The following is a 22986-nucleotide window of genomic DNA, read 5'->3' as shown; positions in this document are numbered from 1 at the left end:
TGCAAAAAACTGAAGTTAGATCCTTACATATCACATTGCACCAGAATCAATTCCAAGTAGATCCGAGACCGGATAACCTGAAAATATTACAGGAAGGGATAGCAGAAACACCAGAGCTTCTTGGCACTGGGCAAGACTTCCTATGTAAAGATCCAGAATCACAACAAATCAAAGAAAGACTGGAGAAAAGAGACTGTATCAAACTGAAGAGTTTCTGCACGGCAAAAGACATAGCTAGCAAGATAAACAGAAAACCCACAGAATGGGAGATCTTTACCAGCTATGCATCAGACAAGGGCCCCATATCCAAAATATACTTAGAGCTCAAAATTTAAGCGCCCCCCCCCAAAAAAAAAGCAAATCCTCAAAGAAACAGCAACCTAATTAAACTGACTGAAGACTTAAAGACTTTGGAGATTTCTCCAAAGAAGAAATAAGAATAGCCAATAGACACATGAAGAAATGTTCAACATCTCTGGCCAGAAAAGAAATGCAAATCAAGACAACACTGAGATTCCACCTCACCCCAGTTAGAATGGCCACTATCAGGAAAACTAACAACAGACACTGGTGAGGATGTGGCCAAAAGGGAACACTACTATGCTGTTGGCAGGAATGTAAACTGGTTCAACCACTCTAGAAAGCAGTATGGAGGTTCCTCAGAAAAATAAAGAGCAATCCCACTCTTGGGCATTTATCCAAATGACTACAAACTAGGCCACACTAATGTCACCAGTACAACCATGTTCATTGCAGCATTGTTTACCATAGCCAAGATATGGAATCAACTCAAGTGCCTCTCAGTGGATGAATGGATCAAGAAAATGTGGTATATATATACACAATGCAATTCTATGCCTCCATTAGAAAGAATGCCATTGGCCCATTCTTTCTGGTCATGGGGCCTGAACTCTGGGCCTGGACGCTGTCCCTCAGCTCTTCAGCTCAAGGCTTGTGCCCTACCACTTGAGCTATAGCACCACTTCCAGCTTTTTCTGTTTATGTTGTGTTAAGGAATTGAACCCAGAGCCTCATGCATGTAAGGCAAGCACTCTACCACTGAGCCACCTTCCCAGCCCCATCTCTCTAGAGTATGTACATATATGCCAATGTCCCATCTGGTTTGTGAGCCCCCAGAAACAGAGCATCCATTGGTCTTGTCAGCATATGACTGGATTTCAAGTGTTTCCTAGAGAGATAATTTCTTGATGCTTTGAACCAAGAGATCCACTTGTATTCAAAATCTATACACACATAGTAAATAATTCTGATTCAGCACTGTGCTAAATTAGCACGGTGATGTATGCCTCTAAGTGCAGTACTTGGACAGGATTGTAAGTTAGAGGCCAGCCTGAACTACATAGTGAGACTTTGTCTCAAATAAAGGAGGAAGGGGGGGGGGGGGGAGAGGGAAGAAAGAAAATCTATAAATCCTTCAATCCCACCCTCAAACTTTAGTCAAATCTCTCATAGTAAAGGGACTATTGTCTACTTTGCTAGATAGAAATCTTTGTCTCCTTATTGAACAAGGACAAATGTGAAATACCACACTCTACAATGAGCATGGTAAGGTAGTTTCCATGGTTTTAATCATGCACCTTCTTTCTGATGTCCTCTTCAAGTTCATAACTCATAAAGGTGGCTTTTAACTTTTGAGTTACTTAGCAATGAGGGGCGATTTTACTATCATGATGGTGAGTACTGTTGGCTATAAAATAAGTCAGGAGTTTATTGGATACAATGATTCATGACTCATGGAAGGAGGGACAGTAAAGCTGAGGTTTGCCACACACCAAGCCCCGCTAGGGTAATAGTTCATGTATAACAGGGAATTGTATTATGTGATCTACCGCTTTGTAGTCCTGGTACCAGAATCAGTCTCTTGTGTGGGGCTCAGTGTTGTGAAATGGCGGTGAAGAAAAGAGTGTGACTACTTGTATTTAACATGTCAGTCATTCTAATCACAAGATAATGATACGACATAGAAAGACAATTTTGTGATCCTACTCTTCCTAAATCAGAGGAACAATGAGAATTCCTTCAGCTCCTCTGCCACTCCCATGTGGGAAGCGATGGCATCATTTGAATTGGGGTTTGTGAATAAGCTTCTGTGCTTCTTTGGGTTGGGGTGTTTGCTCTGACAGGTAAGCGTTACCTTCTCCATCCTTCTGTCTTCTCCATGCTAGGTATCACAGTGGATGTCCTCATTATTTCAATATTCACACACGAACCCTGCTCCCGTCCTACCCAGCCATGCCCCCTCCCTCCCCCACCTACCTCTTACCCATCCCCCATCTAGAAATTTTAGCTGCCCAGCTCTGAGCCTCTAGAAATGAATGCTGTCTAAGCAAGAATGTTCTATCCCTCCCAAGAAAGTTAAGTGGCCTGTGTTCTATGGACTGAAAGCCCTGAATTCATTACTTATATTTTTATTATCATTTTATCATTACTGTCTTTAAGTACTGTACTGTCTTTAAGTACTGTACAAAGGGGCTGCTATTCAACAAAGCAGTTTATGACTACATTTCATTTTGGTCATTCTCCTCCATCCCTGCCAACTCCATTCCTTCCCTCAACTTTCTTAATTTTATAGGATATACATTGAATTTTATGACTGTGGTCAGAATTCTTTTTTTATTAATAAGTTTTTTTATTGTGAAAATACCGTACAGAGGGGTTACAATTACATGAGCAAGGTAATGAGTACATTTCTTATCAAACATTGTTGCCTCCTCCTTTGTTTCCCCTTCCCATTCCTTCCCATCTCCCATACCCCCAAGCCCTGCCCAGCCAAAGTTGTAAAGTTCATTTTTTGACATAACATCTTGTGCATCTCATTGTTACAATGGGTCCACCTGTATCCCTAATTTAAACCATTTGTTTTTTCCCTTCCCCTCTCCAAATTATACCAACATCAAATACAGTGAAAACAGGGGTTATACCATGGGAGAGGAACATACAAAGCACCAAAAATATCTTAAAAATATGTTAGAAACAATAGCAAGAAAGAAAAACCATTTGAGTCCTTATCTTGGGGTTCTGTGGTCAGAATTCTTTTTTTTTTGTTGTTGTGAAAATACCGTACAGAGGGGTTACAATTACACAGGCAAGATAATGAGTACATTTCTTACCAAGCATTGTTGCCTCCTCCTTTGTTTCCCCTTCCCATCCCTTCCCATCTCCCCCCTCCCCACCCCCCTCAGAATTCTTATGTTAAGAACCTAACCTCTAGCTGGGTGTTGATAGCTCATGCCTACAATCTTAGTTACTCAAGAGGTTGAGATCTGAGGGTCATGTTTTTGAAGCCAGCCCATGCAGTAAAGTCCATGAGACTCTCATCTCCAATAAACCACTCAGACAAGGCCCTAAGTGACACTGTGGCTCAAGTGGTAGAGAAGAGGAAGTGCAATGCCCAAGACCTGAGTTCAAGTCCCAGAACCTACAAAACAAAAAAAAAACTAACCAACAAAGTAACGGCATGAGGAGGTGGAGTCTTTGGAAGATGATAATGTCAAGATGGCTCCATTCTTATGAATCACATCGTGGTGTGCTTATCAAAGAGGCCCCATGTGAGGACATGGCAAAAGGCACCATTTATGAAAAAGAGAACAACCTCTCTGCAGACGCTGAGTCTACCTGCTCCATCCGGTGATCTTCAGGGCACCCTCTGAGTAGCTGCCCTCGTGCCCAAGAAGAAGATTCATGTTACTCGCAGGAGTACTACTGAGAACGGATCTGAAGAAAGAGCTGCTGCTCAGAGATGAGATGGATGCCCAGAAGCTACCAGTGTTGAAAGGAATGTGGTAAGCCACATGTCTGGATGGTGGACACGATTGAGGGGAAAAGAAAAGGGAGGAGAGCTAGGTGAGAATTAGACTGAGTTGTAATGCTGCAACCAAAATGTGCATGTTAAAGCCTGGCAGATGGAACTCTCCAGTTAATCAAGGGCCAACCTGTGCATCACCTGAAGACACCATTTTCATCAGAGCAGTCATTTCCCTTTCCCTTCCCGCCTCTGTTCTATTTGGGTCCCAGTGCTGACCTGGAGAAGATAAGCTTTCAGTAAAGGCCAAAGAAAGTGTAGGGGGAAGTGTGACTGATGGTTGGGGGACCGCAGGATCCACGTGACCAGGTCCTGGTGTCACTTGTCCCCAGGGCTCCATATGAACCTTCGATGGCCTGTGTGGCATCGCCTGGCCCAGCCATGGTGGCTGCATGGAGGTCAGCATGACAATGAGATTCCCCAGGGCACTGGTAGATATTCGGGCTGAAGAAGCACCACCAAAGCTTCTTTGTTCTTGCCAAATAAAAGCCAAGTGGGCCAAAAACAATGAGCACCAAACCCCTGCAGACCAGCTTGGATTGACTTTACCTTAACCCTGTCACAAGCATTGTTCTTCTGAATGTATTCAAGGATAATGGTTCTAGAACAGATGGAAAGGCTCTGCTCACAGGCAGGCCCCTGACCTACAATGATGTTATGAAAGAAGAACCTTAAGGGTAGGAATGTAGCTCAGAGGCACAGTGCTTGCCTAGTATTTCTGAGGACCTATATCACATCATCATCATCATCAATAATAATAATAATAAATAATAAATAAACCAGATGAGGTGACACACACTTTTAATCACAACACTTAGCAGGTGACATCAAGAGGATGTTGAGTTTGAGACTAGACTGAGCTACATATCAAGACTGTCCCTAAACTACAAAGCAAAGAAAAATTCCAAGTACAACTCATCCCTGCCCCCACTCCTGTGCATGGTCTTGTTCATGTTTCTACACAACCTGTAACTTTTGGTTTTGTTATTTTGTTGCTGTTCTTGTTTGGGGTTTTGTTGCTTTAGAGTTCCTCAGAGACCTTAGGTAGCTTGCTGGTATCATACAAGTCTTTGGGTTTAAGTTTGGGGCTCCCTCAATAAGCCAAGCAGCCCATCATTTGCTGAGAAGAAGCTGGTTCCCCTGGACACTCAGATGGTATATACATTCATGATCCCGGCCTTCAGGAAGCTGAAGCAGGAAGGTGGATGCCCCTGGGCAAGGGCAGCCCAGGATATAGAGTGAGCTTGAGGCCAGCCTAGGCCACAGAGTGAGACCCTGTCTTAACCAATCAATGAGCACTTTCAAAACTGAAGGCTGAATGGCATCCTGATGCCATTCAGGGAGCACAGTCCTATGCTCCTCGTCTCTACAGACACAGAAGGGGACACTGGCAGCTCAGTCACCTGAGCACTGTGTAAGGAGCTTGCTATTCAGCACCTCTTTGATTTCCCAGGGACACGCCAAGGTCAGTATTATTACTTGCCTGTCACAAGTGAAGGCTGGGCTAGGGAGACGCGCCAAGGCCCAACAGCCAGCAATGGGCGGGGCTGGTTCCCACCAGGTATGCCTGCTCTGCATTCCCTTTCCTCAGATACCTGCAAGGTGCAATCGCGGGATGAGCCCCATTACCCTCTACCCCCAGTTCTTTCTGTAAGCTACTCTAAATGTTTGTTACATAGACTGAGTATCTCATTCAAAATCTAAAATTTATTTTGAGTGCTGACATGATGACACAATGCTCAGGAACTTTCTGGTATTTTCCAGATAGGGGTTAGAGCTCAGTGTGTTAGAGCCCTAGTATGCTTGGCATAGTCATGGATCTGGACGTAATCTCCTGTACCAAAATGCAGGATTCAAATTGGGGAACATTTCAGATCTTTGGATCAAGAATGCTCTTTGCAAATAGTCCCAAATCCAAGAGACTCCGAAATGTGGAGTGCTTTTGATCCTGAGCATTTTGAAGGGACACTCTCAGCTCTTATGCTCTTAAAGGTGGTGTTGAGCACGAACACTTAGAAGAATGGATATCTGAGGGAGACGATGAAGGAAGCCTCTGATTCCTTCCCACCACGTCCAAGCATAATATTGGATAGCTGGGGTAAACAGGGGCCGCTCAAAAATCTATGTCCAGATCCTAAGGACCAGAGTGTGTAACTATGACCTTATTTAGCAAAAGGAGCTGGTGCAGACGCACACACCTAACATCCCAGTTACTCCAAAGACACAAATAGAAAGATCTCCTTCCAAGATTAGTCTGGGCAAAAGTAAAAGACTTTATTTGCGAAATGAACGAAAAACAAACAAACAAACTTAGATTCTTCAGCCAAGCAGCTAAGAGGTGCCTGGAGCCCAGGCACCAGGACCAGAAAAAAAGAAAAACAGAAGCAAAAGGATTTTGTAGATAACTAATAATGAAATCATCCTTGATTTAGGGTGAGCTCTAAATCCTATCACAGTGTCCCTATCAGAAGAAAGTACAGAGGGACTGGAAGCAAGAAGCCATGTGAAGACCAAGGCTAAGACTGGACTTCTGTTGGCAAAGCCAGGAAGTGCCTGCCCCCACCCAAGTCCAGAAGCGTGGCAACTCCTGGAGCCTTCAGATGGGGTAGGGCTCTGCTAGCATCTAAGTTTGGACTTCAAATGCCCAAGTTAGAGAGATACTAAATTTATCTTGTTTTTTGTTTGTTTTGTCCATACTAGGGTTTGAACTTAGGCCCTAGGTCTTTTAGGTTTTTTTTCTCAAGTATGTCACTTTACCATGTGAGCCACAGCTCCATTTCTGGCTTTTTCTTGGTTAACTAAGGATAAGACTTTCCTGTCGGAAGTGGCACTGTAGCTCAAGTGGTAGAGCACTCGCCTTGAGCTGAAGAGCTGAGGGACAGCGCCCAGGCCCAGAGTTCAAGCCCCACGACCGACAAAAAAAAAAAAAAAAAGACTTTCCTGTCCTAGCTGGCTGCAAACTAAGGTGCTCAGATCTCAGCATCATGAGTAGGTAGGATTACAGACATGAACCAGCAGCAAGCAGTAAATTTCTATGGTCTTAAGTTACTTAGTTTCTGGTGATTTTTTTAAATGGTGGATTTAAGAAAGTAATTTACAATTAAAATAACATTCTCTCATTTTTTAACTCTCATCTAGAAATCTGTATTGGCAGCAAGAGTCTACAAAGCTAATTTTAAATTCATTTCACTTTAGATTGGGGAACCTACATTTGAAAAATCTATGTTTAGAGTACTGGAAGAAATTTAAGAATATGCAGCCAGAAAGTGAAATATATGTACATACATATATATAATGTATATATAAATATATAAACATATTATATATTTATATAATTTATATTTTTTTATTTTTTATTTTTTTATTTTTTATATTATATTTTTTATATTTTATATTATATATATTATATTATATATTTTTATAATTTATATTATAATTTATATAACAATATAAATTATATAAATATATTTATATAAAACATATTTATATAAAATATATAAATAAATACATATAAATATATTATATACATATAAATATATACATTATATACATATAAATATACACATTATATATATTTTTACATTATATATGGTATATATTACATATATTATATATTCTATTACACTCATATATGTTATATACACACACATATATATGGGCAGGTTTTAGTACTTTGTTCTCAAGAAAAAAAAGAAAGAAAATGCTTTTCCATGCAAAATACTTTGCAGTGAAGAGATGAGATTATTTAAGGATAGGGATTATTTATGCTGTTCCTATAGTTTCCCAATTAGCTTTTCTTTCATGTGCACTAGATATAAAGGAATGAAAAGGAACAGACCCAGTCAGAAGAGCTTAGATTTCCCCTGCAAATCTGTGTCGTAGCCCATAATCTGTCAGCAAAATAAGATACAAATCCCCCACTGCAGTTTTTAGAATACACACTTTTATTTTGAGCCTTTTTCTCTCACTTGTGTTAATAAGAAAATTTTCAAGCCGTCCTGAGCTACAAGGGAAGATAAGTGGTAAAGCAGGCTTTGCCTATGTGTTTCACATTATCCCCCCGCTGGCCTCATTTGGAATCAGTCTCAGAAACGTCTGCAATAATCGAAACAGAGCCACATGAGGCTTCTCTGCTGGCACCGCCACGGTTTACCTGGGATAAGGGCAGGCAATAGAAAGCCCCAGACCTCACACACTGGAAGTCGGAAAGGCTATTGGGGGTCCTGGTAACAGAGCCGGGGGCTTTGAGGAACGGAGAGCACTAGTGGGTGTCCTGATTCATCAGTAAATGGTGTGGACCTTGGCAGGTTACATGTATAAAAATGAATCCAAAAGTGCATGTTTTATTCTGAGAATGTAGCATGGGGTAAAATATTCACCTACCAAGTACAGAACCATGGCTTCAACTCCTAGCATGTTTTTTTTTTTAATTGTGTAGAATATGATGTCTCATCATGGAATGCTAACTTTCTGAACATACTTAAATATGTGCACACTTACCATTTCTTTGTGTTGAAAATACATAACCTCTGCTTTAGACATATCCTGTTGTCAATAACTGTACTTGTCATGGATCCCTCTACGCTGCAGTTTCCAGTAAACTCTATTTTATTTCTTGGTCCTATGAGTTCAACACTCTACATATAAGTGACACCCCGCAGTGTTTGTTTTTCTATGCCTGGCTAATTTCACTCAACATAGTGTCCTCTTAGATCAGCCATAATGTTGCAAAAGATAGTCTTCAAGTTGAGCAATCAAATGCCTTTCGTGTGTATGCATGTATGCGGATGTGTGTACACATGTGTGTCATGTTTTTCTCTAGCCATTAGTTGGTCAATGAATACTTAAGTTGCATCTTGGCTCTTGTGATCATGATTGGGATGAGTGCAGGAGTGTGGATATCTCATCACACTGATTTTATATCCTCCGGATATACTTAGGGGTAGGATTGTTGGAACATGTTCTGGTTTGGTTTTGTTTTTTTGATTTTTGAGGACTCTCCATACTGTTTGCCACCAGAAGACTTACTTAAGCTCCTCTGAGTCATGGCTTCCTCATTTGTAAAATAAGGATAATAACAGCTCCCACTGCATAAGGCTTTGAAATCCACATTGCTGAACTCTGTGGTCTGTTTTCAGCCGGCATCTTACTCATCTTACTCAGTTCTTGGTCATTTTCTCCATCTGCTGTCAAAATAAGCACTCTCAGTTTTCCTTCCTCTGTGTGTGGAGTTTGGGGAAGTCAGAGTTTGATCCTCAGGCCTCAAATCTTCTCATTCCTCTCATCTTTCTTCCTGGAGTAAGCTTCACAAAGTTGACACACCAACTCCAAGCCTTGTGGTGTGTGTGTGTGTGTGTGTGTGTGTGTGTGTGTGTGTGTGTGTGTGTGTGTGTGTGTGTGTGTGTGTGTGTGTGTGTGTGTGTGTGTGTGTGTGTGTGTGTGTGTGTGTGTGTTACTGAATCAAACACAGGAAATTGCAAAGACTCAGCTTGTGCTTTACCACTGAGCCACGCCCCTTCCCCAACTCCAAACTCCTGATTTCTATCTCCAGATTACCTGGGCTCCTTCTTCTCCATGCTGCCCACGTTAGAATATGGTACTCTTGGTTTGGGCTCAATCCTCCAAATGAGATGTGGTGTGTACCACACTCAAATCCATCTTCCTGTCCTTATTATGTTGGAGAATAAAGCAAATCTACTGTTTCTCCTCCTCTAGTTTTAGCCTGGGGCTTCATACTATGACCATCTCCTTCCTGGAGTATTCCAATAGCCCCTGACCTGCCCCTGCACCAGCCTCTACTCCAGCAAGCAGGCAGAGCATTACCTTCAGAACTGTCATCAAAATATGTCCCTCTTCAATACTATCCAATGGCTTCCTCATTTCACTCCTACACCCTGGGACTTGCACCTTTGCCACTTTCCTCTCTTGCCAAGTCTTCACAAGCTCAGAGTCATCTGTTGTCTCTGCTTTTTATTCCATAGACTCCTGTCCTCCACTCTCCAGTGATGATTCTTTCTCTACTCAGCTTTCACCTACTTGACACTATGTGCACAGTCACTTGTCTTTCTCTTTACTAAAAAGCAAGCTTCATGACAGCAAAGACTTTGCCTCATTCATTCTTGTTCTTGAACACCTAGAATGTCATTAAGAACTACACGATAAAGTATACCGGACTTTAGATATTCACACAGTGAGACTAAAGGAGGATATTCTTAGGAGAGGATCACAAAGGCTCAATAGCTATATGCATATGGTCATATAAAATGAGGTTTATTGAAATGAACTCCAGGAAATGGAAATAAGGTTTTTTGCTTCTTTGTCACTGTTTTCTTAATTTCTGTACCTTTTGTTTGTATGCAAGTTTATCTGCTTTGGGGAGGGTAAGGAGGGAGCACAGATACAGTGAGACAAAGGTGAACAAATGCAGCGGCGATATTCCCTAGACACTGTTAAAAGTGAACTATACAACTTGGAGGGAAACATGAGGGAAAAAATGGAAGAAAGAGAGGGAAACGGTGACATTGTTCAAAAAGAAATGTACTCATCTGACTTACATAACTGCAACCCCTCTGTACATCAGCTTTACAATAAGAATAAAAAACAATGGGTTTTGAGTAAATGGATGGATAATTCAGATAAACCATGGCACGTAGCCTATAATTGATCAGTATCACATTCTATGGTGCTGTTCTTTTGATTAGAAATAATTATTTGTCTAAGAACTTATGCACTTTATCTTTCTCTCCGGTCCTTCAGGTTTTTTTTCTTTTCTTGAACAATTCATATTTATTGGGAGCACAGAGGCCTCTTATTCTATGGAAAATTACATTCTTGCACAAGTATTTCATTATTATTTTGACTCTTATTTTCTATAATCAATACCATATGAGAAATAGCACTTCAGGTTTAGTATTTTACAATATTCCTCAAAGACAGAGTTATAGCTCCCTAAAATATTGTCAGGTTTTGGTTTTGTCCTATGTCCTTTGATTGTTCAAGCACCATCTATGATCTTTTTGAAAAAATATATTTTTATTGTAAAGATACTGTACAGAGAGGTTACAGTTACATGAGGAAGGTAATGAGTCCATTTCTTATCGAGTATTGTTACCCCCTCCTTTGTTTTTCCCCTACTATCCCTTTTCTCCCCACCTCCCAACAAGATCAATAGAAGGTCCTTCAGTTTTAATGGTCCATTCTTCTTTTTTTTTTTTTTTTTTTTTGTTTTTTTTTTTTTTTTTTTTTTTTTTTTTTTTCTCTCTTTCCCAGCCACGTGGAGTGCCAACCTTGCCTGGTCCCAGCAGGTCTACCCCTTATCTGAATACCACGTGCGTGCTGGTGCTGTTCTTACTCGGCTTACCTCTTTTTAAAAACCTAACATAAATGGTGCCAGAGGTAAGCCGAGTAAGAACAGCACCAGCACGCATGTGGTATTCAGATAAGGGGTAGGTTTATTCAGTAGACCTGCTTGGGCCAGGCAAGGGTGGCACTCCACGTGGCTGGGAAAGGCCTGGGAATGAGAGAGAGCTGGGAAGAGAGGAAAGAGAGAGAAAAGAGCAGAGAGAGGGGTAAGAACAGTAGCACTCACGTGGTATTCAGGTAAGGGGTAGACCTGCTGGGACCAGGCAAGGTTGGCACTCCACGTGGCTGGGAAAGAGAGAGAGCAAGAGAGCAAGAAAAGAGCAGCAAGAGCTAGAAACGAACAGAGAGAGAAAAAAAAAGTAATGGTCCATTCTTATGGCCAGTCTTCTCCATGAAAAACCTAAGAGTTGTAAGAAGAAAGGAATAGATTACCATGGCAACAAAAAAATGGCCCTATGACTATCCTTCCTCTGTGATCATCATGACTGGTTCTTCTGCAAGTGCTCATAATCAGGAAAATGGGATTGTACAGTCTTCACATTGAGCCACTGGGTGACTCACATGTGTTTCTTGAACAGCCTCAATGCAGACTACGTGTTCAATAATTTTCATATATGCTTGACCCTTGGTGTCCATGGGTATATAATTTCAAGGACAATCATATATTTTCCTGTTGAAGAAAAACTGTGAATGCTCAACATGCATGGAGTTCCCCACTCTAAAATTACTTAGAACAAAAAGGGAAATAATGAAATTAAAACTAAATAACAAATTTGCCAGTATCATGCATCCTGTAGCTCTGAGCATTCATAACTTGAAACCTACTAGCCTCACTGCCACAAAATCGCTATTGTACACAATGCTTTCCATTTCACGCTCATTATCTCAAATGCAGAGGATGCTTGATTCATTTTTCCCATAATGCCACCCTACTTCCATGAAAGATCTGCCACCCTTCAACAAATCAACAATTCTCTCCTTAGCACTTAAATCAAGCCTTTTTGACATGGGAGGACTACTGTAGCTTTTATTTCACTTTGGGGCACCATTTGCTTTTGTGGAGGCAGTTATTCACAAGATGATGGACAGGAAAATGGTCAACAGATCACATGATTTAAATACAACTGATGATGGCAGGACTGACAGAGCTTCTCTGTGTCTACCACGCTGGGTAATGGGTCCATGAGAGTTTTTTGTTTGTTTATTTTGAAATTTATTTTGATTTTGCCTACATATTATTATTTTGACAATACTTGGCAAAAACCATAGGTAACAAGTCCCCATATAAAAGTAGTCTTACTGTAGTAGCCAAATTTTCAACAACTTAAATCGTTCTGCCCCCTGATATAACTCCCAGACTCACTTTGGAAAGTAACCCGAAGTGATATATTTTTTTGCTCAGAAAACAGAATTGATCTGACCTTTAATACCTACTATGCTGATTGGAAGATCGCATAGATTTAAATATATGGGAACTGGGGGGAGCGGGGTAGAGGGGAAGTAAACCCTGGGAAAAGCAAACTAAATAAACCTACAGTATTATTTGCATTAGAACCTAGGATACAAATAAGAACTCATCATCCATTTACATGTTATGACCTCTGTGCTACAATTTCTGCGTGGACCATCAAGAGCAGAGCATGCAAACATGTTTTAAATGCACTTAGTAGAGTCCTTGGCAAACACCAGAGCCAGGAGAGATGCTTTTCTTTTCTTCTGGAATGGGGCCATCAGCAGTCTTCTCCCCTAGGCTGGTAGGCAGCCAAGTCACTAAGATAAGGACTGCTAGCCTGTTAGGTTCATGGACACTGCTATATGCAGACAGCCCAGGCAACTGGAGCTGACCCAGCTAGTGTCAGGTTCGAGTCAACCACCCACCTGCCACCCCAATGCAGAGAGGGACCTGGAAAGTTACTGAACCTAAGGCCAAGAGGACTGGGTCTCTGCCAGACTCAGCTGAACTCCCCTCCACCCTCAGGGCAAAACACTCTTGAAGACAAATTGGCAGGGTTCTTAGACAGAAGGAGACAAAAATTACTGACTCAGGGAAACCAAACCCTCTCTGGAGGGGCTCAGCCTTTTAAAGCATGACTGGAACATTCTTGGGCGGAGCATTTCACTGAAAAACAAACAATTTAACAGTTCCTCTCCATGCAAAACAAGTCTCCCTGTGAACAGTCAGCCCTTGCCACCACCTCAGGTCTAGCCACACCTGAAGGTTCTTCTTGAAGCTCCAGTCTTTACCTTGGCCATGTGGATCACACCCTGGTTTATCCCAATTCTCATCGTCTGCCACTAGTCTCTGCCTTAGTCCTACCCTGCATGCTGCCCCTGCCTCCGCCCTGTGGGGCTGCCTCCCTGCAATGCCTACTCTGTCCATCTTAGGTGGCAACCCCGGTCCAAGTCCTGCCTCGGTATGGATGCAGAAAAGCTCAAAGAATCTAGAAGTTGAGAGATCTGGCTTTGGAATCAAAGACCTACAGCCCAGAAAAGGTCAAAGACTCAAGAAGATGAGAGAACTGACGTTGGAATCAAAGACCTACAACCCTGTTTCTACCATTTTGACTGCGTAGACAAGCAGGCATGCCCCATGACCCAAGAGCATTTCCATTTCCTTGAAGCAGCAAGGTAGTGGGACCCAAGGTCAGGCAGCGTCCTCTCCAGCCCCCCACCTCTACACTCCCCCCCACATACATGTACACACAGACATGCATGCATGCACACATGCATGATTGCATGCACACACACAACTGCCACAGAAGGGGACTGTCTGGACATCAATTCCCCTAGAACAAGGCACAGCCAAGGTCTCCTGGGACCAGACAGCTGGCTTTTCCTGCCTTCCTTTAGACAGATAGCACCCAGGCTTAGCATGCCAGGTAACTGAGCCCAAGGGATTTATTCCTCTAGGTGAAACTACCCTTCCTCTCTGAAACCAGAGGTCATGGACGATGTTCCACTACTAGGACTTGACCCTATGGTGGATGCAGATGTTGTGCAGAGGTGGAAAGAACCTGGAACCTGTGTGTAATGAAGGACTTTGACCACTTAATAGGAAAAAATAAGAATGCCAAATTCCCCAGTTGGATAGACAGATAAACACTAAGAGACCCACACAGAAATAGTGATTAGAGATGTAGGAAGAATTCCTAATGATCGTTTAGTCTCTGGTTCCAGTCTCTTCCTGACACATTGCTTGGGTCGCATGGGATCTGCATCATAATAAATCCTCTTCAGTGCAGGTGAATGGATGAGTTCACATTCTGTTTCTATAATGAAATGCCTAAGGCTGGATGACTTGTACAGAATAGAGGTTCATCACTCATGCCCAAGATAAGGAGCTGCATGTGGTGACAGCCATTTTGCAGAGGCCCAAGATGGTATGGGTATCAGTGTCAAGCGAGGGGGCACATGTGTGTCTCCACATCTCCCTTTTCTCATAAAGCCACCAAGGCTCAATCATGGGACTCCACACTGATGGCCTCACTGACCCCTAATAGCCTCCCACCATCCGCACTTCTCATCACTTCCACTTGTTTCACTCCTCCCAGTGGGGATGTAATAGAAGTGAATTCCAGTGTTGACCTACATTCAGATCATACCAGCTCATTTAAGATGATTTCTATTACCTTTCACCAAAAGAACCATTAAAGACGCCTTCATCTAGGTTTGTTCTTAGAAGTAAATAGAGCCAGGCTCTAGTGATTCACACCTGTAGTACTAGCTACTCAGTGTTAGGTTTTTAAAAAGAGGTAGCCGAGTAAGAACAGCACCATGCATGTGGTATTCAGGTAAGGGGTAGGTCTATTCAGTAGACCTGCTGGGAACAGGCAAGGTTGGCACTCCACGCGGCTGGCACCAGGCCATCTTGGTCCTCCACTCGATAGGGAAAGGCCTGGGAAAGAGAGCTGGGAAAGAGAGAGCTAGGAAAGAGAAGAGAGCTGGGAAAGAGAAGAGAAGGAAAGAGCTGAGAAAGAGCTAGAAAAGAGCAGAGAGAGAGCATCTGGGCCTGGGCTAGGCCTTATCTAGGGTATGGGCGGAGAAAGGTGTGGCCACATCAAATTCAGATGTGACCTCAGCGGATGCAGATGTGACCTCTTCCAGGTGTGCCAGTTGCCTAGGTAATGCAGGTACTGGGTGGAGACTTTGCTGCGAGGAGGGTGGAGTCTGCTAGCCATCCAGTAGCTGATCTTACATTCCAGCCTTTTAATAATAATGAAATAGGGTGTGGATTCTCTCTGGCTACTTTCTACTGACAAGGGGCATTGACAATAGGGGTAAAAGGCTGGAATTTGGTCCCCTCCCAGAGAAGGCAGAGAGCAGCAGCTGTCCCTTGGTGGCGTGAGAGCAAATAAATGGCAAGAGGAAGGAATGGGGCTAAAAATGTTGTTAGAAATGTCCCTAGCTACTTCTGACATCTGGCGACTAGGTAGAGAAGTCAGGTGACAAAGGCAAGAATATAAATTCCTGTTCAGTTAATAGGTAGACAGGTATAGACATTGGATGGGCAGGCTTCTTCTACTGACCTCCGGCTCTGGTCAGTTTTGAAAGGGCAAGCACAAAGTAGCTGATGTGACAGCATCTCCTCTTACTCCTGTCCATGTTCCCTTGTTCCCCAGACTGTCTGAGTCTAGGTGCTCGTTGCTGGGATGGCTTGTCCCATCCGAGTCACGGCACCATTTATGTTAGGTTTTTAAAAAGAGGTAGCCAAGTAAGAACAGCACCATACACATGGTATTCAGGTAAGGGGCAGGTTTATTCAGTAGACCTGCTGGGACCAGGCAAGGTTGGTACTCCACGCGGCTGGCACCAGGCCATCTTGGTCCTCCATGTGGTGGGGAAAGGCCTGGGAAAGAGAGCTGGGAGAGCTGGTAAAGAGAGAGCTAGGAAAGAGAAGAGAGCTGGGAAAGAGAAGAGAAGGAAAGAGCTGAGAAAGAGCTAGAAAAGAGCAGAGAGAGAGAGCATCTGGGCCTGGGCTAGGCCTTATCTGGGGTATGGGCGGAGAAAGGTGTGGCCACATCAAATTCAGATGTGACCTCAGCGGATGCAGCTGTGACCTTCCAGTTGTCCCAGTTGCCTAGGTAACGCAAGTACTGGGTGGAGACTTTGCTTCAAGGAGGGCGGAGTCTGCTAGCCATCCAGGACCTTACACTCAGGAAAGTCCATGAGACTCTTAATGCCAATTAAAAACAAAACAAAACCCAGAAGTGGAGCTATAGCTCAAATGATAGAGTGCTAGCCTTGACTGAAAAAGTCCAGGGATAGCATCCATGCCCTGAGTTCAAGCCCCATGATGAGTGCCAAAAAAATTAAAAGTTTAAAAAGTGAATTTAAATAATATTGGGTGCTGTGGCTCAGGACACATACTAGCTACTCAGGAGGCTGGGACTTGGAGAATTGTAGTTGAAAGCCAACCTGGACAGAAGTCTGTGAGACCCTATCTTCAGTTAACCAGCAAAATACCAAACTAGAAGCCTGGATCAAGTGGAAGAGTGCCAGCTATGAACAAAATGATTGAGCGAAAGAACAAGGAACTGAGTACAAACTCCAATACTGGAACACAATTAAATGTGGTTTTTTTTTTTAAAATAAAGAAGTGAATATATGGGGCTGGGAAGGTGGCTCAGTGGTAGAGCGCTTGCCTTGCATGCATGAGGCCCTGGGTTCAACTCCTCAGTACCACATAAGCAAAAAGAAAAAAGCCAGAAGTGGCGCTGTGGCTCAAGTGGTAGAGTGTTAGCCTTGAGCTGAAGAGCTGAGGGACAGGGCCCAGGCCCAGAGTTCAGGCGCTGCCACCGGAACCAAAAAAAAAAAAGAAGTGAATGTAACTGATAGGAAGATTATAATGTAAATGGTGTCATGCACTGGGGTGGGCTGGCGGCTGTGACTGACTTCCCCTGACTTCCCACTTTCTGTTCTCCGAGCCCCAGGGCACAGGAGCTTAGCCTAAGCTGTCCCTCACTTCCCCTGTTTGCGGTCCACATGGTGGGTCTTTCCCAGGAAACCGTTTGGTTTTTTTCCTTTGTTCTTTAATGCAGAAGCACAGGATTCGATTAGACTAAATAACGTCTAAAATTCCTTGAACTTGGGCTTTCGGGTGTAGCTCAGTGGTAGAGGATTTGCCTAGCCTGGGAAAGGCCCCAGAGAAACAGTACAAAATAAAAGTGTTTACTGTTCTGTGATTCGGGATCTCTGTCATTATCTAACTACTTCCAGCCATCCCACATTCTGCAGTCTGGAAGGTATGCCCTTCACTTCTAAGCAATATAAACTGTAGCTTTTCTTGGAAAGAAATCCTAATCAAGAGGCAGAATAACTTAGAGGTCTGGGTCAAAGTTCTCTTCCCTTAGTTTCCTCATCAACAAAATGGAGCTGATGATAAATTATGCCGAACTCAGAGAGTTGTGAGGCTTTTAGGGTTTTGAAGGGTCACTGCATATAGCCACACACATAGCAGCTACACAGAAAGTAATCTCCAAGTTGTTAACAACAGTGGTAACATGTGCAGTGTGCAGTTTACCCATTTGTCTCTCTCTCATCCTCACTGATTCCCAAATTAGCTGCGTGTGTGCTCAGTATACAGCCCTACAGCCTCACTCTTCAGTTCCTTGGCTGAGCCCCCGGCTCACCCCTGGGACTCCCCTTTCTCTCCAGCATCCAATGAGAAGTTTTGAATTGAGTACAGTGGTGGATCCTGAAATACCAGCATTTGCAAGGCTGAAACAGGTGGATGATGTGTCTGATGCCAGCCCAGACTACATAGTAAGACCCTTATCTCAAAGTCACAATAGCAACCCCATGGGAAATATTTTGAGAGAGAGCAAGAGCACACTCACATAACTTTTGTCAGCATGATTCTATTTATTAGCTATTGCTAATTTCTTTTTATTTATTTATTTGTATTGTCAAGGTGGTATACAGAGGGATTACTGTTACGTAAGGTAATAAGCACATTTCTTGTCAACTTTGTTACCCCTTCTCTCATTTTTCTCCTACTTTCCCTACTTATTGCTAATTTCTTCTTGTGCCCAGTTTATAAATTAAACTTTACCACAGGCACATATGTATAGGTAGGAAGAATCGTAACACACACACATATGTCTTGATACTAGTAAGGTTTCCATCTGGAAGTCTTGGAACACCTCCCCAGTGGATGGGGAGGACTACTGTACGTTTATACTCGAGGTTCTTTGTTCAAACTGCATCAGAATCTGTGCTTGAGAAAATGCAGCGCCAAGACTCACCCATTCTGGAGTGGAATCAAGGCCTCTGGATGCGAGCTGAGACTCCACATTTGAAGATCCGGCAAGGCAAGGAGGTTTTTAAGTCATACATATCAGAACTAGAGTACTAACTTTGCTGATTATTATTGAGATCTTAGTTTGTTCAACCTCTGTGTTTATACTTCTGCTTCCTCTCTCTCTCTCTCTCTCTCTCTCTCTCTCTCTCTCTCTCTCTCTCTCTCTCTCTCTCTCACACACACACACACACACACACACACACACAAAGTAATAGTAGGAAATTCACAGGATCTCTTTGAGGATTAAATAAGATTATGAGCTATGAGCCTACCCTGTAACCTCGTTCTGGCAGTATTCTTGTAGAAGCTTTGGAGTTTTGTGTGTGTGTGAATTATTACGTAATAATAAAGAGGTTGGTTTCTGGGATTGTTGGGTTTTATTATTGGGGCAGGGTGCATCAGGGTTCAAAGTTTTCTGTAGCCCATGATGGTCTCAGACTCCTGAATCTCCGACCTCAGTGTCCTGCTCACTATGTGCCTTTGTACCTGGCCCAGGAGTTAGCTTTTCTTTCCAAATGCCTATGCCTTTTATTTCCTTGATATATCTGATTGTACTGACCAGATGTCCACTAAGTACTAAGAGTGGTCAGAGAGCACATTGTTCCCCTTCTTGAGAGGGGAGGGTTCTTTTGTTTGCTTTATTCAGTACTATAATATATCCAGCATCTTGTACTATGTGTGGCATAAAATAAACACTGAAAAGAGGTTACTGAATGAGCCAAAACCAAGCTAACTGATATATACAGAGGTGTAAAGACAAAGATTCCATTAACAACTTGTGCAACTAATCAACCAATTCTGTCACAAGCAAAATCCTGTGATTTGTCAGACAATATCCTATGGAAATCAGTGTAAAATTTTTCTAGTGGGCTTTAGAATTTGGAGACAGGCTGTGCAATGTACAGGTGAAGTTAGACTTCTGATGAGTTGATACTGCTCTAACCAAATTACTAATCCTCTAACCAAATTACTAAATCAGAGCTGATTGACATGCAGTGGCACTTCAGAGAACCCTGGCTCCTCTTCCTCTTCTAAGGGGTGGAAAGCCTGGGGAGTCAGAGAATCGGATTTCCATACATTATCACAATGCTAAAAAGGCCTCCTGAGTATTCACTGTGTGAGGAAAAAGCCAGCCCATTTCCTATCCTGGAGACTATGGACAAAAACACTATTAAAACTTACAAAGGACTGGCACCGGTGGTTCACCCCTGTCACCTTAGCTATTCAAGAGGCTGAGTTCTGAGAATCACAGTTCAAAGCCAGCCTGGGCAAAAAGGTCTAAGAGAATCTTACTTTAATTAACCACCAAAATCTGCTGGAGCTGTGACTCAAGTGGTAGAGTGCCAGCTTTCAATAAAACAGCTAAAGGACAGCTCCCAGGCCCTGGTTTAAGACTCAGTACTGTTACACATACACACACACACACACACACACACACACACACACACACACACACACACACACACACACACACACACTGAAAACTCAATCTAAATATCTTTTCATGTTTGTTATTGTCTTTGAGGTGGAGAGAAGTAGTAGGAACGGTGATATAATGGTATTCTAAAAGGGTCCCAACTTTTACTATTTTGTAGTAGAAAATTGTATTTATGCTGGGCATCCGTGGCTCACGCCTGTAATCCTAGCTACTCAGGAGGCTGAGATCTGAGGATCGCAGTTCAAAGCCACTCAGGCAGGAAATTCCGTGAGACTCTTATCTCCTATAAAACACTAGAAAACTGGAAGTGGTGCTGTGGTTCAAGTGGCAGAGCACTCACCTTGAGCTGAAGAGCTGAAGGACAGCGCCCAAGTCCAGAGTTCAAAGCCTCATGACCGACCCCCCAAAAAATTTATATTTATGCCCTAAAAACAGAAGTTAGTGCAGCATTTACTGTTTTTGCCAAAACATAAAATGAAAACATGAGCAAGGAATCTTTATGAAAGATATAGTATTTTTAAAGTGTTTTTAAAAGTAATAAGACCTTTAGCTTTGTGCCGGTAGCTTTAATCCTAGCTACTCAGGAGGCTGAGATCTGAGGATGACGGTTCAAAGCCAGCTTGGGTAGGAAAGTCTGTGAGAATCTTATTGTCGATTAACTGCCAAAAATGCCGGAAGTGGAGCCATGGCTCAAGCGGTAGACTGCTAGTCTCGAGCAAAAGAAGCTCAGGAACAGTGTCAATGCCTTCAGTTCAAGCCCCAGGACTGGCCAATAAATACATATATACATACATAATAGACCTTAGATAGGTAGTAAAAAATGAAAATGTAAGCTTCATTAAGTATTTTTAATTTCAGGCACTTTATGTCATTATGGTCATGAGCAGAGGTGAAGAAAGAAAAAAATGAAAAGTGGTTACATTTTTACCTCAGTTCTATCTCTTTGTTTCATCCTATATGTGAAAGATTGCAAGAGTCAGGCAGGAAGAATTTATAACTGTACTCACCTTTTATGCTTCGCCAAATGAGCAGCTTCGCCAAATGAGCAAATCATCAAGGGCTCACCTTCAATATTTCTATATTTCCAAGACCCTTCAAATCTTAGTGGTGGTGGTGGTGTCTTCCAGTGACATAGACAGAGTTCATCCCCAAACTTATATTTGTGTCTTAGACCACACTTTAGAGGAAGGGCAGAGTAAATAGTTACCACTGCACAAATTCATCGGATTATACAACTGACATGGCTACAGTCTCTCCTAATGTTTACTGTACAGCAATTCGAGAGAAATAAAAATCTATAAGTGCACATAAATCCTACAGCTGAGCTTTGATTGGGAAACAGCTTCAAAATGTCTTTCATAATAAGGAGGGAATTCACAAGAGAAAAATGTTGTATGGCTGTCTGGGTCTGCTATCCAAGGTTTTCTTTTGATTTAATTTTACTTTTTTCCAACATGTAAAACATGCATGCTTTCAAAGCCAAAATCAGATAATAAGGTACAGCCAGAGAGAGTTTTCTTCCATCTCTGTTACACTGTGTTCTCTTTCTTCCCTCATAAACATTTAATTAATTTTGGGCTTTTCCTTCTGGTGTATCTCTTTGCAAATAAAATAAAGTTTTACACGCTTACACGCATCAATATTAATATTTCTCTCCTTTTATGTGCCCCAAACAGCATACCATTATTCAATGTAATTTCTTGCTTTTCCACTTAAATTATTCCATAGATCAGTCAAAACAGTTTGTACAAATCTCTTCTATCGGTAACAATGCTCAATAGGAAGTGTACTCATTACCTTGTTCATGTAACTGTAACCCTCTGTATAGTATCTTTACAATAAAAATAAAAAAAAAATCTCTTCTATCCTTTTTTGTGCCAGGGCTGGGGTTTGAACTCAAGGTCGAGGCACTGTCCCTAAGCTTTTTCGATCAAGGTTGACCATCTACTACTTGAGCATTAGCTCCACGTCTGGCTTTTTGGTGATTGGACTTTCTAGTCTGTGCTGGCTTCAAACTATGATCCTCAGATCTCAGTCTCATCTATTAATGCCTGACTTCTCCTTGTTCTTATAGCACAACAATTTGAAGGAGCTGTATGGTCCCCTAAAAATATTATTAAAGAAGTCATTAAAAACAAGAACTTTAATTTTGCAAAACTGAGATGCTTTCTAGTTTATTTGCTGCAAATTTCAATTTGGGGATAATTTACTATGCCACTCATCCTTTGTATTCAACTAGACACAGGATGGGAGTACAAAACCAATGTCAATCATTCTCCTTGGCAAATTACCACCAGGTTTGGAGCTGGAACAATGCAGAGATGGCCCAAATAAAATTTAAAATTAGGGAGGAGCAAACAACTTCTCTTATTTTTCCTTCCTAGGAGGGAATCTGGATTTCATCAGTAGGTTGATTTTGCTGGGACACAATTAAATAGGCAACAATCAGTGATTTTTTCCCCCTTTGCACATCCCCAGTAAGTCATGAAGCAAAATGCCACTAGGTCTAGATACAAGGCTTGAATTTATAGCAGGTCTATGCTGTTTTGGGTGGGCTTATGGCTCATTTGAAAACCATACACCAATCTCTGTAACTATATCTTCCATCAAAACTATCTGTTTAATAATTTGGTTATAGTAAATTAATGAAATAAGATAGCTCTCCATGGGCAATGCAGGTAACTCTGTTAGGTTACACATACACAGATCCACAGGGCATCTGTTTCCAAATTATACCCATCAATACCATCCTGATATGACCTTATTGAGACTCTCAAATCAAGGATGTCTAAATTGCACAGGTCTAGAACTAGATTATTTAAGCATGGTAATTTATCTGGCCTTTGCAGTAAGTATTCTTGGAGACAACTTAAATTTATACATTTAGACTAACTCAGAAAAAAGGTAAATCATACATGTACACTTTTATTCTTTCTTTTCTTTGCATTATTTTTTTAAACACAGGATTAAGGCTAGGTCTGGTGATAACATCCCTGTAATCCTAGAAGTGAGAAGCCTAAAACAAGATGAATTCTTGAGTTTGAGGCCAGCCAGCTACAATCA

Source organism: Dipodomys merriami, unplaced genomic scaffold (genome assembly GCF_024711535.1).
Source record: "Dipodomys merriami isolate MVZ:Mamm:240054 unplaced genomic scaffold, mDipMer1.0.p SCAF_32, whole genome shotgun sequence".
NCBI lineage: Eukaryota > Metazoa > Chordata > Mammalia > Rodentia > Heteromyidae > Dipodomys > Dipodomys merriami.
Note: the sequence above shows the minus strand (reverse complement) of the source record.